Genomic DNA, 20,535 nt, shown 5'->3' with positions numbered 1-20,535 from the left:
CCAACATTGGCCATGTATTCCCCTGCTATGGTTCACACTGTGATCTCCATTTCCTCACCCTCTGAGCTCTCTCCCAGGCCACATCTCCTGCGCTAGTCATTATCTTTTGCCTGTCTTGACCTCTTGGTGAGCCAGTTCAACTCTACACTATCCCCTGTGGAGTTCCTGGACTATTATCACATTGCGCATTATTTCCACCATCTTCCACCTTTGTTTCTAACAGGCTGTTGAATGTAGGTGGAGAAAATGAGGCAATCATTCTGACTGGGTTCACTACAAATTTATATTATACACCTTTAATTGAGCCCTCATTACTGCTAAACAATGCTCCAATACCTACCTTATCAAATAATTATCTCACTCTCCACAGTGACTCTTCAAAACCTTTTCATCCCTCCTCAAATCTCCCATGGCTCCCTTCCCCCCAACTTCTCAGCTGAGAACTTTTCCTCATATTTTACAGAAAAAAAAGTTGAGGTCCTTCACCATGAATTCCCCCTTCTTCCCTCTTCCTCATCTCATAATGATGGGGTGATAGGACCTAGACCCCTAAAGGGAAAAGACCATGTCTTTGAAAGCAACACAGTTCTTAAGTTTTCCCATACATTCCAGTAGCACAGCTCACTGGTGTCTTCCCAAGGCATTTGCCCACCCCAGTTCACCTAGAGTCCATCTGGGACCATGATGTCATGGTCCTCTTCAAGAATGAAGGACAAACACAACAACAGGGGTGCTCTTTTTTTAAATTTTTTAATTTTTAAAATTTATTTACTTAAGTTTTCAACATTCATTTCCACAAAATTTTGGGTTCCAAATTTTCTCCCCATTTCTCCCCTCCCCCACCCCAAAACACCGAGCATTCTAATTACCCCTATCACCAATCTGCCCTCCCTTCTAACATCCCTCCCTTCCCTTATCCCCATGTTCTCTTTTGTCCTGTAGGGCAAGATAACTTTCTATACCCTATTACCTGTATTTCTTATTTCCTAGCTGTATGCAAGAACAATACTGAACAGTTGTTCCTAAGACTTTGAGTTCCAACTTCTCTTCATCCCTCCCTCCCCACCCATCCCTTTTAGGAAGGCAAGGAATTCAATATAGGCCATATCTGTGACGTTTTGCAAATGACTTCCATAATAGTTGTGTTGTGTAAGACTAACGATATTTCCCTCCATCCTGTCCTGCCCCTATTTCTTCCATTTTCTCTTTTGATCCTATCCCTCCCCAAGAGTGTTGATTTGTAATTGCTCCCTCCTCCCATCATCCCTCACACCCTGCTTATGCCCTTCTCCCCCACTTTCCTGTATTGTAAGATAGGTTTTCATACCAAAATGAGTATGCATTTTATTCCTTCCTTTAGTCGAATGTGATGAGAGTAAGCTTCATGTTTTTTCTCTCACCTTCCCACTTTGTCCCTCCACTGAAAAGGCATTTACTTACCTCTTTTATGAGAGATAATTTGCCCCATTCCATTTCTCCCTTTCTCCTCCCAATATATTTCTCTCTCACCACTTAATTTAATTTTTTAAAGATATGATCCCATCCTATTCTATTCACCCTGTGCTCTGTGTGTGTGTGTGTGTGTGTGTGTGTGTGTGTGTGTGTAATCCCACCAACTACCCAGATATTGAAAAAAGTTTCAAGAGTTACAAATATTGTTTTTCCATGTAGGAATGTAAATAGTTCAACTTTAGTAAGTCCCTTATGATTTCTCCTTGCTGTTTACCTTTTCATGCTTCTCTTGATTCTTGTATTTGAAGGTCAAATTTTCTTTTCAGCTCTGGTCTTTTCATTAAGAATGCTTGAAAGTCCTCTATTTCATTGAAAGACAATTTTTTCCCCTGGAGTATTATACTCACTTTTGCTGGGTAGGTGATTCTTGGTTTTAGTCCTAGTCCTTTAACTTCTGGAATATCATATTCCAATGCCCTTCAATCCCTTAATGTAGAGGCTGCTAGATCTTGTGTTATCCTGATTGTATTTCCACAATACTTGAATTGTTTCTTTCTAGGGGCTTGCAATATTTTCTCCTTGACCTGGGAACTCTGGAATTTGGTTGCAATGTTCCTAAGAGTTTCTTTTTTTGGATCTCTTTCAGGAGGTGATCTGTGGATTCTTTCAATATTTATTTTGCCTCCTGGTTCTAGAATATCAGGGCAGTTTTCCTTGATAATTTCATGAAAGATGATGTCTAGGCTCTTTTTTTGATCATGGCTTTCAGGTAGTCCCATAATTTTTAAATTGTCTCTCCTGGATCTATTTTCCAGGTCAGTTGTTTTTCCAATGAGATATTTCACATTGTCTTCCATTTTTTCATTCTTTTGGTTTTGTTTTGTTATTTCTTGGTTTCTCATAAAGTCATTAGCCTCCATCTGTTCTATTCTAATTTTTAAAGAACTATTTTCTTCAGTGAGCTTTTGAACCTCCTTTTCCATTTGACTAATTCTGCTTTTTAAAGCATTCTTGTCCTCATTGGCTTTTTGAACCTCTTTTGCCAAGTGAGTTAGCCTATTTTTCAAGGTGTTATTTTCTTCAGCATTTTTGGGGTCTCCTCTAGCAAGGTGTTGACCTGCTTTTCATGCTTTTCTTGCATCTCTCTCATTTCTCTTCCCAGTTTTTCCTCCACCTCTCTTACTTGATTTTCAAAATCCTTTTTGAGCTCTTCCATGGCCTGAGCCCACTGAATGTTTATTTTGGATGTTTGGGATACAGAAGCCTTGACTTTTATGTCTTTCCCTGATGGTAAGCATTTTTGTTCCTCATCTGAAAGGATGGGAGAAGATATCTGTTCACCAAGAAAGTAACCTTCTATAAGCTTATTTTTTTTGTTTTTTTGGGCATTTTCCCAACCAGTTACTTGACTTTTGGGTCCTTTGTCAAGAGTAGGGTATACTCTGGGGATCTGTAAGATCTCAGTTCCTCCAAGGTGGCATAATCAAGTGTGTACACTGATCTGGAAGCAGGAAGAGATTTTTGTGTCCAGAATCTTAACAGTTTCCTCTCCACAGCCACCTGGCCTCCAGTTCTGCCAAGTCAGCACTGGGGGCTGATTTTCAGATAAGCTGGATGGAAAGGGCCACCATTCAGTGCAAGACAAAGAGCAGCTTCCTCAGGGCCTCTACCCAGGGCTGAGGTAATATTCAGCTCCTCAGTGTCCCCAGGAGTTTTTATGATCCAACAATGGATGTGGGTTACTGTAGGGGTTGCTGTGAGAACTGCTGCCACCTACCTGATGTGGCCTCTGCAGGCCACTGCCTGAGGCCAGAGCCATGGGAAGGCCCTTCTCCCTTCCTGGCCACCTGAAAAAATCCCATCACTGACCTTTGGCAGCAGGGGGTTGAGGGATCTGCTGACCGCTGCTGCTGCTGCTGCTGCGACTGCAGACTCTGCCCTGGAGGTGTCCTTCTCCCAGAGTGGCACCATGTGGCCAAAGCTGGGCTGGGCTCCATTCTCTGCTCCCCGTCTGATGCAACTGACATTTCCTGTGGGTCTTTCAGGTCACCCTAGACTGGAAATCTCCTCCACTCTGTTGTTCTCCACTTCTGCTGCTCCAAAATTTGTTGAGAGTCCCTCTCTACAGATATTTTATGGGCTGTGTGTGGAGACCCTGCATATGTGTGTCTTTCTACTCCACCATCTTGACTCACTCTTAAGGGGACACTCTTAAGAACTTTGGAAATTATTGTGTGACATGGGAGACACTGGCACAGAATTACTCAGCATGGCATGCCCACATCAGAGATGGTGCTGTGCTCTATGAGCCAAACAGAATTGAAAGAGCTCAAAGGAAATGCAAGATACGCAAATTTGGAGCATTCGACCCAAATGTTCACATGGACTATTTGTGCCTGACCTGTGGTAGAACATTCTGAAACTGTATTGGTCTGATCAGCCACGACTGGACACATTGAAACTTGATAGCGATGTTGTTGAGGCTAGACAAGTGCTTGGGTCCCCAAAATAGCAACATTCTGGGTCCTGCTCAAAAGAATTTGACACAAGCCTTCTTACAACCACAGTAAAACAAAGTTTATTAAAGATTCACCATACTGGGTTGACTTTTAAGAAGCCTAACCATTTGTGATGCTTGTATTAAGAAGCAGGCCAGATAGAACTTGAGACAGATTGAATCTGAGCACCTTCATGGAGGTGAGATGGAACTTATATACGGAAAGACTGTGGGAGGGATCTAGGGGTGGTCTAGTAGTCTACACTGATGGGAGGAGAGGCTTAGGGAGGGTCTTGAGGAGGAGTCTGAGGACTTAATGGTACTGGGGTGACTGATCAAGGGTGGGTAACAGCTGGAGGCAATCAGGACAATGAAGTAGGTTAGGGTGGGAAGCAGGAGGGAACACTATCCAAAGGCCATAGACAATAAAGGGCCAGGCAAGGTTAAGGATGACAGATTTGGGTATGAAAAGCTGGATTAAGTGGGAAGATTGGAGAAAAGTTCAAGGGGGTTCCCAGAGTCTGTACCCCATCATTGTCATTTTGGTCCTCTTTGAGAATGAAGGACAACAATCAGCTCTTGACTGGAAGAAGGTTCAAGTTTGTGAATTCATTCCACGCAGATCCCATCGTCTAGCAATCCCAAATCGCCTCAATAACACTCAGATACCTTCTGCCATGTTTTCCTCCATGGAGCAGGCCCTATTCCCTACTAAGGCAAACACCTCTACCTGTGCAAAGGATGCCATTTAGCTCATCTCTTTCAAAAGAGGTTCCCTCTTATTCCTACTCTGTCACATATTTTCAATCTCTCTGAGTCTTTCCCTGCTGTCTACAAAAACTCCTATGCTGGAACATACCCTCACTTGATAATTCCATTCTTCATTTACTATCAGGTATATTTCTTTTGCCCTTAATGGCCAAACTCCTAGAAAAGTTTGTCTATAATAGGTGTATTCACTTTTTCTTCTCTCATTCCTTCTTAATATCTTTTACAATCTGGCTTCTGACCTCGTTCTATTGAAACTGTTCTCTCCAAATTAATGATCTCTTAACTGCCAAATCCAAAGTTCTTTTCTCAGTCTTCCTTCCCTTTAACCTCTCTGAAGCCTTCAATACTGTTGATTCCACTTGTCCTTGATACTCTCTTTTCTGTAGGTTTTTAGGACATCACTTTCTCCTGATTCTTCTCCTATCTGTCTGATTATTTCTTAGTTTCCTTTGAATTTTCATCCAGATGATGCCCTTCAACCTCAGGGTTCTCTTCTAAGTCCTTTTTCTCTTCTACTAGTTCACTTGGTAATCTCATTAATTTAGTTGTCATCTCTATGCTAACAATTCTCAGATCTACCTATCCTGTTCCAACCTCTCTGCTGAAGTCTGATTTTGCGTTTTTATCTCTTTCAGACAGTTTTAAACTCAAGTTAACTCAATATCTTAAACTGGACTTATTATCTTTTCTTCTAAACACATCTTTACTCCTAACTTCCCTATTACTGTCAAAGTCAATGCCAACACTCCCATTTCCTCAGGCCTATAACTTTATCCTAAACTCTCTACTATCTCTCACTCTCCATAGCCAATCTGTTACCGAAGCCTGTTGATTTCACCTTTGCAATATTTATTGAGTACCATCCCCTACATCTTCTCTCAACTGATACTGCCACCACGCTGGTCCAGAACCTCATCCACATAAGCTTGGACTATTACAATAGCCTGCTGGTGAGTTTATCTACCTCAAGTCTCTTCCCACTTCAATCTATCCTCCACTTAGTCACCAAAGTGATTTTCAGAAAGCACAGGTCTGATCTTGCCACTCACCCTTCAATAAACTCCAAGGATTCCCTATCATTACCACATTCAAATACAAAATTCCTCGACATTCATAGTTCTTCATAAACTTCATAACCTTCATTACCTATATCCCCTACTTTCCTTGTCTTCTTACATGCCGACACTCCTATCACCATTATACTCTTCAGTCCAGTGACATTGACTTCTTTGCTATTCTATGAACAAGACATTCAGTCTCTAGGCTCTAGACATTTTCTCTGGTTATTCCCCATTCCTGTTATGGTCTCCTTCTTCATTTCTACCTACTGGTTTCCTTGAAGTCCCAAATGAAAATCCCATCTTCTACAGGAAGCCTCTCCCAACCTCTCTTAATTCTAGTGCCTTCCCTTTTAAAATTATTTCCGATTTTTCCTTTATATAACATATTGTATATATTTGTTTGCTTGCTGTCTTCCTTACTAGATCATAAGCACCTTCAGCACAATGATGGTTTTTTGCCTCTTTTTTTTTTAACCTCAACACATAGCACAGTGTTAATGTTTATTGATCAAATGACCGACTTGTTACTCTGTTGGGAAGTTGGTAGCCGTCTTCATCATTGGTCCTCTGGAGTCATGATTAATGGTTGTGTTGATCAAAATTCTTAAGTCTTTCTATTACTTTCTATTATTGTTATCTTATACTAGCCAGTTGTTTTGGTTTTAAACAATGTGATTATCTATAAATTATTCCCTTGATCCTGCTCACTTCACTCTGTGTCTGTCCATAAATCTTCCCAGGTTTCTCTGAAACTGCCATTTTCTTCATTGCGCACAATGTAATAGTATTCCATTCCATTCATATGCCATGTAATTTGTTCAGACATTCCCCAGTTGATGAGACTCTAAGTTTCTAGTTACTACAAAAAGAACTAATATGAATAATTCTCAACACATAAGACCCTTCTGTCTTTTTTTTTATCTGTTTGGCACATAGGCCTGGTATTGTTGGCACTGTTTGTCCTTTGTTCTCAAAGAGAACCAATGATATCAGGAGGATGATGTCAACTTGCAAATGAGTTAGATTTAAGTGAGGCAGAGTTGTGCAGAGTCATCAGAGTCAGTGGCAAGACATAGGTCAGGATGACTGGCAATGGCCCCAGATGCAGTGGGTGATGTTGGCTTTTTTAAGTTAAGGTCTTTCTCGGGTCTCAGTCTGTCTGAAGCAGCACTCATTCAGTAGCTAAAGGTTAGGTAAGAATTGAGGCAAAAGATGGCCTAGTTTGCCTTCACAGAATAATCCATCTGGGAGGGAAAGATGCTCTGGCCAGAACAGAAGCATTTGCTATTTTTACTCTTGGTATATTTCTGAGTCTAAGGAATGCACAATTTAGTGATTTTGGGGTCCAGTTCCTAACTGCTTTCCAGAATGACTATACCAATTCATAGTTCCTCTAATAAGCGATTAATGCCGTATTTCCCCATAGTCCCTCCAACATTTGTCATTTTCCTTTTAATCCAGTCTGATGGAAATGAGGTGGAACCTCATAAAGCAGAGTTTCTTTCATCAGCATCTCTCTAATTATTAGAGATTTAGAGTGTTTTTTTTCTCATATGGCTACAGATATTTTAGATTTCTTCCTTTGAGAACTGCTTGTTCATATTTTTTCAACCATTTATTATTTGTAGAATGCCTTTTATTTTTTAATGTAAATTAGTTCCTCATATATCTTGGATATGAGTACTTTATCAGAGAACCCTGCTTCAAAGATTTTCCCCTCAACTGTTTTCCTTGGAATCATAGCTGCATTGGAATTGTTTGTATAAAACTTTAAAATAGTATGTGATCAAAGTTATTTTCTGTGATACTCTCTACCCTTTGTTCAGTCAGTAGCTCTTTCTTTAGCCATAGATCTGAAAGATAATTTCTTTCTTGTTCCTTAATTTATTTATGATGTGACCTTTTCTGTCTAGGCCATATATCCATTTGTAACTTTCCTTGTCGTGCAGTGTAAAGTATATGTCTAAATTTTTTAAAATCAGATTGTTGTTCAGTTTTTCCAGGAGTTTTTATCACATAGTGAGTTCTTACCCAAGTAGGTGAGATCATTGGGTTTTTCTAGCACTAGGCTACTGAAGTCATTTACTTAAGTATGTTCATACCCAAACTATTAGGATTTTGTTTAAAAGTTAATGGTGGAAATCTGGAACTTATAACTTTAATTTCTTATCTTTGGTTATTCAGTAAGAGTGTGTTATTCAACATCAAAGAAAAATCATTTTTATGTAGCATTTGGCATTTTTCAAAATATTTTCATATATATGACCTCATGTGAGAACATTTCAAAGACTCAGGACTGATCCTAAAATAAAGGAAGTATGTAGTAAGTAGTATGATTTGAGTGATATCAAAAGGCACATCACCCCCAAACTATGCTATGTCCCCCATTTTCTATTACAGCCCAACAATGAGGGAGTCCTTCCTCGGAGGTGGCAAAAGTTTCCTTGTCTGTTCTTACTTTCTTATTTTATTTTATTTTTTTATTGTATTTTTTAAAATTTATTTTCATTGTTCTACAATCACTACCATATAACTTAGATTTTTTTCTCTTCCCTCCCCCCATCCCTCTCCCTCCCTTCCCAAGACGGCATACAATTTTATATAGGTTCTACACAGACATTCCCATTAAATACATTTTCACCATAGTCATGTTGAGTATAAGAATTAAAATGAATGGGGGAAATCATATAACAAACCAAAACATAACACAAAAGAAAGTGATCTGCTACATTCTGCAATCGAATTCCATAGTTCTTTCCTTGAATGTGGAAGGCATTTTGCCTTAAAAGACCATTGGGAATTTTTTAGGTCCTTGCATTGCAATGAAGTTCCAAGTCTACCAGAAAAAACTCTCACATACTGTGGTCATTGCTGTGCACGAAGTTCTCCTGGTTCTGCTCCTTTCACTCAGCATCAGATCAAATAAGTCATTCCAGACCTCTCTGAAGTCTTCCTGTTCATCATTTCTTATAGCACAATAGTATTCCACTACATTCATATACCATAATTTATTCAGCCATTCCCCAATTGATGGGCATCCCCTTGATTTCCAGTTTTTGGCTACCACAAAGTGCTGCTATAAATATTTTTGTACATGTGGGACCCTTTCCCATTTTTATGATCTCTTTGGGATAGAGTCCCAGAAGTGGTATTTCTGGGTGAAAGGGTATGCACATTTTTGTAGCCCTTTGGGCCTAGTTCCAAATTGCTCTCCAGAATGGTTGGATCAGCTCCACCAAAAATGAATTAGTGTTCCAACTCTCCCACATCTTCTCCAATATTTATCATCTTGCTGTTTTGTCATGTTAGCCAATCTGATGGGTGTGATGTGGTACCTCAGAGCCATTTTGATTTGCATCTCTCTACTCAGTAGTAGTTTAGCTGCTCTTACTTTCTACCAATGGATTCATGATGCTAAACTTGTCACATAGTGTGACTATGAATAGCTAATCTCAGCCTTGGTATTCCTGATTCATGCCTGAAGAAAAGGACAGCAAACAGGTCTCCAACGCGTCAGGGCAAATATCTTTGGATACATAGGGAAAGACTGTGCTGGAATCAAGTGAGGAGTAATGGATCAATCATACTATGATAAGGCACAGAGAATACAGAGGCAAAAGACACCATGATGGCCCAGGAGGCAGGCACTAGAGGAAGAGATAGAGGCATAGTCACTTAGATAATACAGATCAGAGTGGGAGTACTCAGCATGCACCCAAACAGGTAGAAAAGTGCTCAAGGGGCAGGGATTTTGGGGTCTCGTTTTTTAATGGATGAACTAACTTATCTGTGTCACTTTAGGGTTAATTCATTAACATTGTCTCAGAGTTATTAAGGCCAGTTTAAGGATCCTTAATTTACATATGTTTTGCTGATTTCATTCATGCATGTCTGGAACTAATCTTCAGTTTACAGACTAAGGACATTTAGAGGAAAAGGAACAACACATTGGGGTCTAACTGGCTTCCCCTACTTTAGCACACAGTCTCAGAATGTAGCTTCAGTTAATTTATGAAGCAGTTTTACCAGTGACTTCTAAGTTTCCTTTCATACTTCCTATTATTGTTGTCTCATACTAGCTACAAATATACTTACTATGCTAATGGTGGTGGGGTGGGGTGGAAGAGGGTTGGTCAGAGGATCCAGAACAAGATACAATTTCAGCACCTCCCCCTCTCCATCCTATCAATCTGCCATGATGCCTGACATTTTCATCACAGAATTCATTTCTTAAGGACCTTCTGGAGAGTTACATATTTTTAACACAATTAAGGTATTATTCACTTCCCTTTCATCACTCTAGTCCTAATCTAATGTCCCATCAAGATATTGAGATAACCCTGAATTATGGAAAGTTATGCCAGTAGAGCATATATCTGACTGGTCTTACCAAGATTGGAAGACTTTGAATATATACTGGGAAAAGGACTTGACTTTACTAAATTTGGAAAGGCACATAATCAGAAAGTTTTATACTGGTTGATGAGGTTTTTTTTTTTTTTTTTTATGGCTGTATTCACTTAGGCATAGAGGGGTCGTGATCTTTAAAGGGGTAAAGTAAGGTGTCGGTACTATATGAGCGATAACAAATGAAGCAGCCAACACATTAACAGGTTCAGGAAAGTGTAAAGTTGGATGATTTAGTCACAGAAGTGGAAGCAAGTATATAACCTCTATACTCCAACAGTATTGAGCAAGTCATCTTGTTTTATTTGTGGAAAGAAGAAAATAGAAACATCTAATTATTCTGTCATTAGACCTATACTTAAATTGATAACCAGACAGAGTCATTTCTAGGAAGTGAGAAGCAGTCTGCTCTTTACTAGAGGAAATATCATAAACAGCTCCATTAAAAAACACAACAAACCAGGGTTGTTTACAGAACATGCAGAAAGGAAAGAAAACTATTCAAGGAAGAACCTTACTCCTGCTACCTTTTCTACCTCTTCCCTCCTAACTTTCAACACAGCTTAAAAACTTTCCGTGGTTGTGGGAGTCATATTGGACTTGAAAAGAAAAGCTAGTTATAGTTAAATTTACTGACTAGTTTCAAGAAGGGGCAGAGTTGGGGAAAAGAATGAAAACTCAGGCCTTAGAATGTATCACCATAATATATTTCTAGACTCATGTGGTTAAAGATGTTTTCGACCATTTCTTTAACACTGAGCCAATGATTTCTCTACAATACATAACAGTGTGATTACTAGAGTCAATACTTTATTTATCCTACCATGGACATTATTTCATGTCATTGTGACAACTTAAAACCTGGTCTAGCCCATCTCCTCCCCTTATTGCTCTCCGGCAATGACTGTATCCCTAGGGCTCCTTCTTCCAGTTGGTGAGCTCCTCCCAGAAACCTACATTTGAAGAAGCACCCAATGGCATGCATGCTCAATCCTAATGGCTCTCCAGCCTATTCTTCCACCTTGCTTTGACGTGGGTACCTTCTGATCCTGACCTCTCTCTTTTGTATTTTTTACTTTCCTTTCATTTTTTTCTTGTTAGAATGCTAGTTCCTTGAGAAGACAGCTTGTCTTTCTTTTTGCTTATTTTTGTATTCCCATCCCTTCACAAGGATGGATTCCTTTAGAGTCCATTTATGGTACAGGCTGATGATGGAGGAATCAAATGCTTCTTCTCTTACTTCAGAGGTAAAGTTGTCTAAACATATACAGTAATATTGCTTTTGTATATAAAAAAGACGTTGCTGTGTTGCCAATCACTTGTGCATGTCTAGCAATCTTTTAAAACAATGACTTTGTGTGAAGTTTTTTTTTATTTTGGGAATATTTCTGCTGCAATATTTTTCTCCATTTTTACATCTAGCCTTATAGGAAGATATAACCCTTCTTGCCAAGGCAAACCTCTCTAAATACACAAGTGATCTCATTTCATCCTGTATTCCTCAGCAGATTGTGCCTTCTTTCATCTTTTCTCCCTCACTAATCTTCCATCTCTCACTGTCTAATGACTGCTTTCTTACTGTTTGTAAACATATAAATGACTCCCCCATTCTTAAAAAAGTCTTACATGATCTGACTATACTTGCCAGCTATCGCCCTACTTCTATTTTTTGTGACTAAACTCTTTGAGATAACCATTTAAAACTGATGCCTCTACTTCCTCTTCTTAATCCTCTTCAGTCTGATTTCTACTGAAATGGCTCTCTTTAAAGCTGCCAGTGATCTAGCTAATTGCCAAATCTAATGGCATTTTCTCAGTTCTCGTTTTTCTTGATCTCTGCAGCTTTTGCCACTGCAGATAATTCCCCCCCACCATAATCTCTCCTCTCTAGATTTTCATTACACAGCTCTTTCCTCACCTGTCTCACTGTGTGTTCTCAGTCTGCTTTGTTGGATCTTTACCAAGGGCAGTCTGCTGTGATTATCCCCAAGGCTCTATCTTGTCCTTCTTGGGTTCTCCCTTACTTGCTTGGAGAGCTCCTTAACTCTCATAAATTCAAATATGAACTCTATGTAGACAATTCTTTCATTTAATCTTTCTCCTTACCTCATCTCACATTATCAGTTGCCTATTGAACATTTCAAACTGAATGTCCTCTAGACATCATAAACGGAACTCATTTTCTTAACCCTCCTCTCTCTTGCACTTCACTATTACAGTTAAGAACATCACTACATTCTCAGTCAGTCCCCCAGGCTTATAACTTAAGTATCATCCTGGATTAATTTCTTACACTTACCCCACATATTCAATCTATTGTCAAGTCTTTAGTTTGTACCTGCATAACATCTCTCATACCCACACCCCCTTCTCTGCACTCATAGCTACTACCATCCTGATCATTTAGACCATTACAACAGGATTCTGGTTGCTCTTCCTTCTTCAAGTCTCTCCCCAATCCAGACTCTAGTCAGCTGCTAAAGCAATCTTCTTAAATCACAAGTCTAACCTTAGCAGACCCCACACATCACTCCCAAATTCCAGTGGCTCCCAAGTACCTCCAAGATCAAATTTCAAATCCTGTTACATGATTTTTCCCCTTCTCCATCTGGCTCTTTCCTAAATTTCCAGTGTTCTTATGCTTTACTCCCATTTTTGTGTTTCTACACTGGAATGCTTTCCCTTCTCATCTCTACCTAAGACTTTCTTTAACTTCCTTCAAGAATCAGATCAGATTTCACCCTCTGCTAGAGATCTTTCCCAGTCTCCGCATCCCTCTTTGGTCCACACTGCTAGTGTCTTCCCTCTGAGATTACCTCACATTTACCCTTTGTAGTTCTCATAGGCACATAGTTGTTGTATTTTGTCTTCCCCATTAGAATATGAGCTCATTGAGGGCAGAGACCATATTTTTGCCTTCCTTTATATCCCCAACCCTTAGCATAGAGTCTGACGCGTAGGAAGCACTTAAGAAATTCCTATCAATACTGCTGCTATTGTATTCCTTCATTAATCCGGGTCATGATGACCTCATACATGATGACCTCGTTGAATCATAGAATAATTGACTAGTCTCCTAGTTGGACTTGTGTGGGAATGGTGAGACCCCTACTCAAATTGACTACTCAGAGGCATCTCAAAGTACAAACAGAAAGTCCTTTATTTGCTTCTTGCAAGAAGCAGGTGGTCCCTTCACCAGTTTCCTGGAGCAGGGAGGCACCTTTACAGAAGCAGATGCTGAGTTATAAAGCTAAAACCCACAAACACTGCCCCCCTTCCCCTTACTCTTTTGCTCAAAAGCCTGGGCTAGCAGTCTTTATTTCAGAAATAAGGAAATATGTTAAGCAAGGCTGGGGAGAGGGGTGACAGACTGTTTTATAACTTCATTTCCCCGTATCATATGATTTTTGATAAATTGAAACTCAGGCCTTATGTCTGCTTTATTTTAGACTTAGGTCCCTGAGAAATCTTTACTGGTTTATCACATTCAGATTATAATTGATTCTGTGTATTTTAGATAGAGAATTGGTGTTTGATTTAGAAAGATTTGTGTTCAAATCCTAATTCTTAACACATATTAGCCATGTGACCTTGGTCAAGTCATTTAACCTCTCTGTGTCTCAAGCAATTTTCTAAGATTATAAGTTATAAAAAAGTGGCCAATTTGCACTACCAGATGGAATTTTCTCATAGAGGATTCCCAACACCATTGAAATCATAGATCTGAACAACCTGCTCCCCCCTCCCCATAAACAATCTAACAACAACAAACTTCAGCCAGTTTAATTTTATTTAAATACCAATTTCATATCATTCCACTAACTGCAAACCTGGCCCAGCTTATGATTCCTCAGAGGACCTCTACCTCCATATCACACTCTAGTAATGTCTTTACTCCTCAGGATCCCCCCTCCAAATGTTCACCATCTCTCAGAAATCTGCATTAGAGGAAGTTCCCATTCCATGAATGCTCACTTCAAACTTAGCTCAACTCACAACTTTCCAGACTGTCCTTCTACTTTGCTTTCATGTCCTTCCACTTTTTGTCCTGCCACCACCTACTTTGTACTTTTTAGTTGCCTTTTGTGCACGGTTTTTCACCATTAGAAGGTAAGCTTCTTGAGGTCAGAGACTGTCTTTTTCCATGTATTTGTGTTCCCATACAGAGCCTGTTTCGTAGTCAGTGCACAAATCTCTCTCTCTCTCTCTCTCTCTCTCTCTCTCTCTCTCTCTCTCTCTCTCTCTCTCTCTCTCTCTCTCTCTCTCTCCCCCACCCCCCACCTCTTTCTCTCTCATCTATCAATTTTCTACCTATACATCTTAAATAGGAATTTTGGCTTTGAGCCACACTAAATAGGAACTCACAGAATCTGAGTTGGAAGAAACTTCAGAGATCATTCAATCCCACTAATCAGTCCTTGACCAGAAATTCCCTCTATAATATCATCCATAATGTCATCTAGCCTCATCTGAAGAGTTATTTGAAGACAATGATTATATTATCCCTAAGTTTTCTCTTTTATAGGCTAAACATTTCCAGTTCCCTTAACTGATCTTCATATGGCATCACCCTCAAGTCCTGCATTGTCCTGATTGATTTCCCTACTCCATCACTTGGACATACTTAACCATGTCCTTTCTAAAATGTGTCAAACCAAACTGAACACAATGGTCCAGATATCATCTGGCCAGGGCAGAATAAAGTTTTCTTATCATATTCTCATTCTGAATACTCTCTTAAAGTAGCCCAAGATGCTTCTCTCCATCCCTCCTCCCCAACCCAGATATTTGATAATTTATTCCTGCTGAAAATATCAAAATTAACATTACTTCTAGTTTCTACTGTATGTTTGACTGATTTTATGCTGTGTCAAAGCAAACTTAGGAACTATAGGAACAAAATTGTAAAAAAAAAATACATTATACAAATAAAATCAAATTTAATAATTGAAGAAATACTAATTATTCATTGATGGGCAGGGCCAATATAATAAAGATGACAATTTTACCTAAACTAATTTATGTATTTAATGCTATCCAAATTAAATTACCGATTTTTTTATTGAATTAGAAAAAACAAGAACAAAATTCACTTAGAAGACAAAAAGGTTAAGAATATGAAAGGAATTAACTTAAATCCAATGAGAAAAAAATGCAAAGGAGCAATACCAGATCTTAAACTATGTTATAAGGCTGCAATTTTCAAAACTAAGCTTTGGCTAGGAAATAGAAAAGTAGATCAATGGAACAGAGTAGACATACAATTTACAGCAGCAAATAAATATAATAGCTTTGTATTTGACAGGTGTAAAGAGTTAAAAGTCTTGGGGATAAAAATTCATTATTTGGTAAAAATTTTGGGAAAATTGGAAAGCAGTCTGGTAGAAATTGGGCATAGACCAATATTTTGTATTATTTACCAAGATGAGATCAAAATGAATACATGATCTAGAAATAAAGAGAGATATTACAAGAAAATCTGAAGAACATGCAATACATTACCTATCAGATAGGAGAACAATTTATGAGAGATGGAGACAAAGAGATAGAGAGCTGTATTAATTTTATAATTCAGTCAGCTTTTCCTCTGAGTTAAAGTGAAAAGTTAGCTTGTTTTCATCCCCAAAAGATATATTGTCATCCTTGCCTGTCCTTATATAATTAAGAAGGGTCTTATCTCCCTAACAAATCCTTGTAGGTACCAGGGAGTTTGTTTCATTGGGTCTGCAAGAAGAGAATGGGTCCCATAAAACAATGAACATTCCTTACTTGCCAGAGAGGGGTGGTTACTAGCCCTACATGGACATCCTAGCCTGCTTCCTTTGAATAACCAATCTTGTTATCCCTAACCCCTTGAAGCTTGAGTGATTATTGTATGATTATAATGATTATGTGCCATTTTTAATGCATAGAGACACTTCGAGTAATAATGGAACATGTTATCTACTTACACTTAGACCTCTGTGTGTGCATGTAGAGCAATCAGAATATATTAAGAAATTCGTTTTTAACCTACTTGCAGTGAGAGAAGAATTTTGAGTAATTTTCTTGTGCTGAAGATTGCATAGATTAGCCTTGAGTCATTCACCTATTTTTACCCATTAAACCTTTTGATCAATAGCATGCATTTATGACACTTCTAGCTCTAATTAAGTTGTAATCACTGATGTAGAACAGAGTTTTTTCTATGGGAAAATAATTAGCTTTTATGAATAAATGGCCTCAAACTCGGATCATAGAGAATATGTGACAGAATAGATATGGATAAAAAATTAACAGTATCCTCAACTATTCTACTTTTAGGGATTTCCCTCTCACTATAGGTCTTCCTGAGACTGGGTTACAACTAAGGTAATATTCATAAAGCATTTAGCACAATGCCTGAAACATATTTACTTAGTAAATGCTTTTCCCCTTCCCCTTCCCTACTATATATAACCAGGTGGAAGTGTTTTTTGAAAGGGTTTGGGGATCTAAGGTGGAAAGTAGAAATGAAAAAGGTCTTTAAGCCCTCCTTTTACTATCAACTTTGAAATATGAGTGCAGCAACTTTTTCCAATCCATACCTCTCCACCATCCTCCTTCGTACCCATTGGGCATACCTACTCTTTAGCCAGTAACTTCACTCCACTGAGAACTGAGGAAACCATGAGGAAGACAGCTTGCCAACATTCATCTCCCTTTCCAGAAGGCCATGACTACTGAACTCATGGTTTTATCTTAGGGAAAATCATAATATAGGGCCTAGATCTTCATGACAATGTTCTCTGCTGTTGGGAAGTTTGTAGGAGTTACAAATAAATCAGACCATTTCTCTTTCACATTTGTCTCAAATTCCAGTTAAGGAAACAAAACAGGCATTTTGGACTGAGATTCAAACTGTTTACCACAAGCATTTACCACCTCTTTCTCTTGTTATAATCTGTTTGTGAATAAGAAGATTCATAAATCACAATGCAGCTAAGACCAGTAATAATTTTATACCAAGACTAAGTAAGTTTTTAAAATACCGTACAATTCAGAAATTAGGAACAATTTATAGAATAGATTTTTGGAGGGAAATCTCTACTGGCTGCAGGTAGATTTGTGTTTATCTTTTGTTTTTGAAGAAGGCCATGACATTAGGGAAATGATGACATGACTTACAGTTGACTTTGATTTGAGTAAGTGAGGTTGATTTGAGTAAGTGAGGGCTTTGGCAGTGATCTTCTGCAGTCCAATCTATGAGCTCCAGAGTGGAATGGGTTTAAGGTTTGGTTTTTGAGAAAAGAGAGGAAAAAACAAGAGAGAGAGAAAGAAAGGAAAGGAGGAAGGAAGGAGGGAAGGAAGGAAGGAAAGGAGGAAGGAAGGAGGGAACAAAGAAGGAAGGAAGGAAGGAAGGAAGGAAGGAAGGAAGGAAGGAAGGAAGGAAGGAAGGAAGGAAAGAAGAAATCTAGCCAGTGAACTCCAAGGTAACTGGGCAGCTTTTGGCCATCAAAATTTATCTTCCTTTGGGGAAGGGATCCCCATTCAGATAGCTTGGACTACTCAGAGGTTGTGTTTGTCCTTCATCTTCAAAGAGAATGATGACTTCAAGGACTTTGATTTGAGTGAGAGTGGGCTGTGCAAGGTCACAGTCTCACTTTCTCCTCCAGAGCCATCTGTGGTGGGGTATGAGAAGGGAGAATGACAACACAGCTCTGCCTGTTTTAGTCTCCCAGAAAGCCACAGTTTAACCATACCCATCAGGGTCCTAGCAGGTAGAGGCAGTCAACTTCAAAAGACCAGTCTGTAGTTTCTTGATTTGTTTCGTAAAATGCTTGCTGAAGCTTCTCTCTCTTTCTCCATTCACATTCCCTTCCCCTGCTGCATTTCTATGGCAGAAAATTCAAATTTTCTGTCTCTCACTCAAATTGTGGATCCTTGCTTTCCTCTTACTCAGTTTCTTCCCAAACTCTCAATTTCAAGGAAGTTCTAGAAGCCTTCTTCCTGCCTACCCAGGGAAATTTGATCTGTCAGGCTTTATATTTTTTGCCCCCTTTTATTTAGGTATTGCCACCACTTTGGCATTATGTGCTCCTTGAGACAGTGACCCTGCATCCACATTAGTCTTCCCTGACCAGTCGTGTGTCCTGAATTCATAGTGTTGCCATCCATTTCAACATCTAACTTGACACTGATAAAAATAGAAGTTAATGGATTATTTTCAGTCCTCATTTGAAGTCCCCTCTGCCCCATACACATAGTTTGAAATTTCTCAGTTGTAGCATACTCAAAGCCAAACTCTAGCTTGTGTATGGTGAGATTATTCAATGAATTAGCGATAACAGCAGTTATACACATCTGAGATAGTGACTACCAGCTCCCAGAAAAATCCTAGAAGGTGAAGTCTGGAGTTTTCTATCTTCTTTGGGTCTGAGCACACCTGTTGACACACTATGTGATCCACATACTTTAAAGAGAAGATATGTGAATATGGTACTTGTCAATAGAAAGCTTTAGCCATCTTTCTGCAGCTAATTCAACATTTTCATTAGTTTTTCTTTATGTTCTTTCAGGGTTTTTTTAAAGACAATAATATTATTAAAACAAATTAATACTTAGAGTTAAAACATATCTCCAACAACTTTTCTCCATTAGTCTCTGGAAAATGGCGGATGCCCCCAGTTTAGCCATATACTAAAACTGTTAAAAATCCATCTGGGCAGATGAATGTAGTCTTCTCATCTTCCTTCCCCACAGGAATCTGATAATTACCATTTTATAAGCTCAATATAGAAAACTGCTGGCTGCCTAATAAAGAAGCCAGGGCATCTTGAACTCTTGCAGTAGCACACAGGTTTATTTAGGTTATTTTGCTCAAAATTTAGTAGTCTGCACTCATTAGTGTCTTACCTTTCTTCTTTGCTACCACTGCTCTATGTGATGCCTCGGGGACTATTGGGTTTTGTAATGATACCATTAGCCAGAAGATTCTTGAGATGGTATCTGAGTTCACCCAAATAAAGGAATTTTCCTGGGTCCTAACCATAAAGGTCAGTAGTCAATGTGTTGAATCTCATGAGTCATTTCTTGGGCACTTCTCATATCACTCATGCAGCAGGAAAATGCTTCTGTCCAAACTGGTCCTTCCATTCTTTTAGCACTGGGAAATCACCAGTCAGACTTCTCTGGGTCCACTTCAAAAGGTAAAGAATTAGTGCTCTTATGATGTTCTCTGTCTCCATTTGATTCTTTTCAGCTGTTTGACTTTGCACAGGAACATGGGAAGACCTAAATGTGTAGGTATTGAGGTCTAGCTTGCTGCTTGGAGTATTCTGCTAATACATCATCTTAAATAGAGTGGAATTGAGTTCCAATTAAAGTTGACACTCTGCTAATGGCTAATGAGTATACACATCCCAGGGCAAGTGTGTCCGCCACTTTCTTAACACCAGCAATTTCTTTGGAAAGCTTCAAAGTTGTCTCAATATATACTAGATATGGGTAGATCTTTTTTTTTTTCTCCCACTCAGTCCTCTAAGAAGAAATCATTTAAGAATCTGTGATAGCATTTTCTTAGAATGTCTCTGTAAGATGACTGGAATATAATGGTCACTTGTCCAAAGTTTTACCTCAATTGCTCTGCTTTGTTATGACTTTCCATCTGGATTCTGAAATAATTCTATATCACTTTTCTACTTCAGAGAAAGGATTGTAAACTGCTTTTGAGACATTATCCCTATCTGAATTTTGTCTAGTATTAATTAATGGTAAATCAGACCTAGTAACTCACAAAGTACATCCTTACTAGAGTATACAGATTGCATCCCAGACTCTTACTGAGTCCTCCAAGATTCTGCTAGATATAGAAGACTGTCTAGGACTATGTGATTTAATTCCTCTCCCCTTGTAGTAGTGATGATTTTGCATCAATCCATCTATACTATAATTTGATTAGTCTTTCTTCTAAACAATGCTTTTACAAGGTGGATGATTGTGATAAGGGGTAAAGCATGACCACCCATGCAGGGATTGATTATAGAAAAAAATGATGCGCTAGCAAAAGCACTGAACTTGGAGTCAGGAAACTGAAGGTTAGATTCTTGCTCTGACATTTGCCAACCCTGAGAAATCACTTAAACTCTTGGCATATCATGTTTTTCATGTGTAAAATGGGAGAAATATTTTTACACCACCCACCTCAATGTTGCAAAGAGAAAACCCTTTAAACTATAAAATGAATTTATATGTGTATGTGTGTGTATGCCTACACATTATATATGTATATATTTGTATGTATGTATGTCTAAACAGTGTATGCAGACAGTACTGGTGGAATGGGGAATTTGTTAATAAATACAACCTCCAAGGGACAGATGTAAGCAT

At 38.8% G+C, this 20,535-nt stretch overlaps 1 long non-coding RNA gene across 11 annotated transcripts in view; it reads left to right on the top strand.

The window, feature by feature from the left end:
* LOC140496962 (uncharacterized) overlaps window positions 1-20,535 on the top strand; it is a 238,544-nt gene that overhangs the window by 11,013 nt on the left and 206,996 nt on the right. The window lies entirely within an intron of this gene.

This window comes from Notamacropus eugenii, chromosome 3, assembly GCF_028372415.1.
Source record: "Notamacropus eugenii isolate mMacEug1 chromosome 3, mMacEug1.pri_v2, whole genome shotgun sequence".
In the NCBI taxonomy this organism is placed as follows: domain Eukaryota; kingdom Metazoa; phylum Chordata; class Mammalia; order Diprotodontia; family Macropodidae; genus Notamacropus; species Notamacropus eugenii.
The sequence above is the reverse complement of the archived record's forward strand: the minus strand, read 5'-3'. Positions and strand labels throughout refer to the sequence as shown.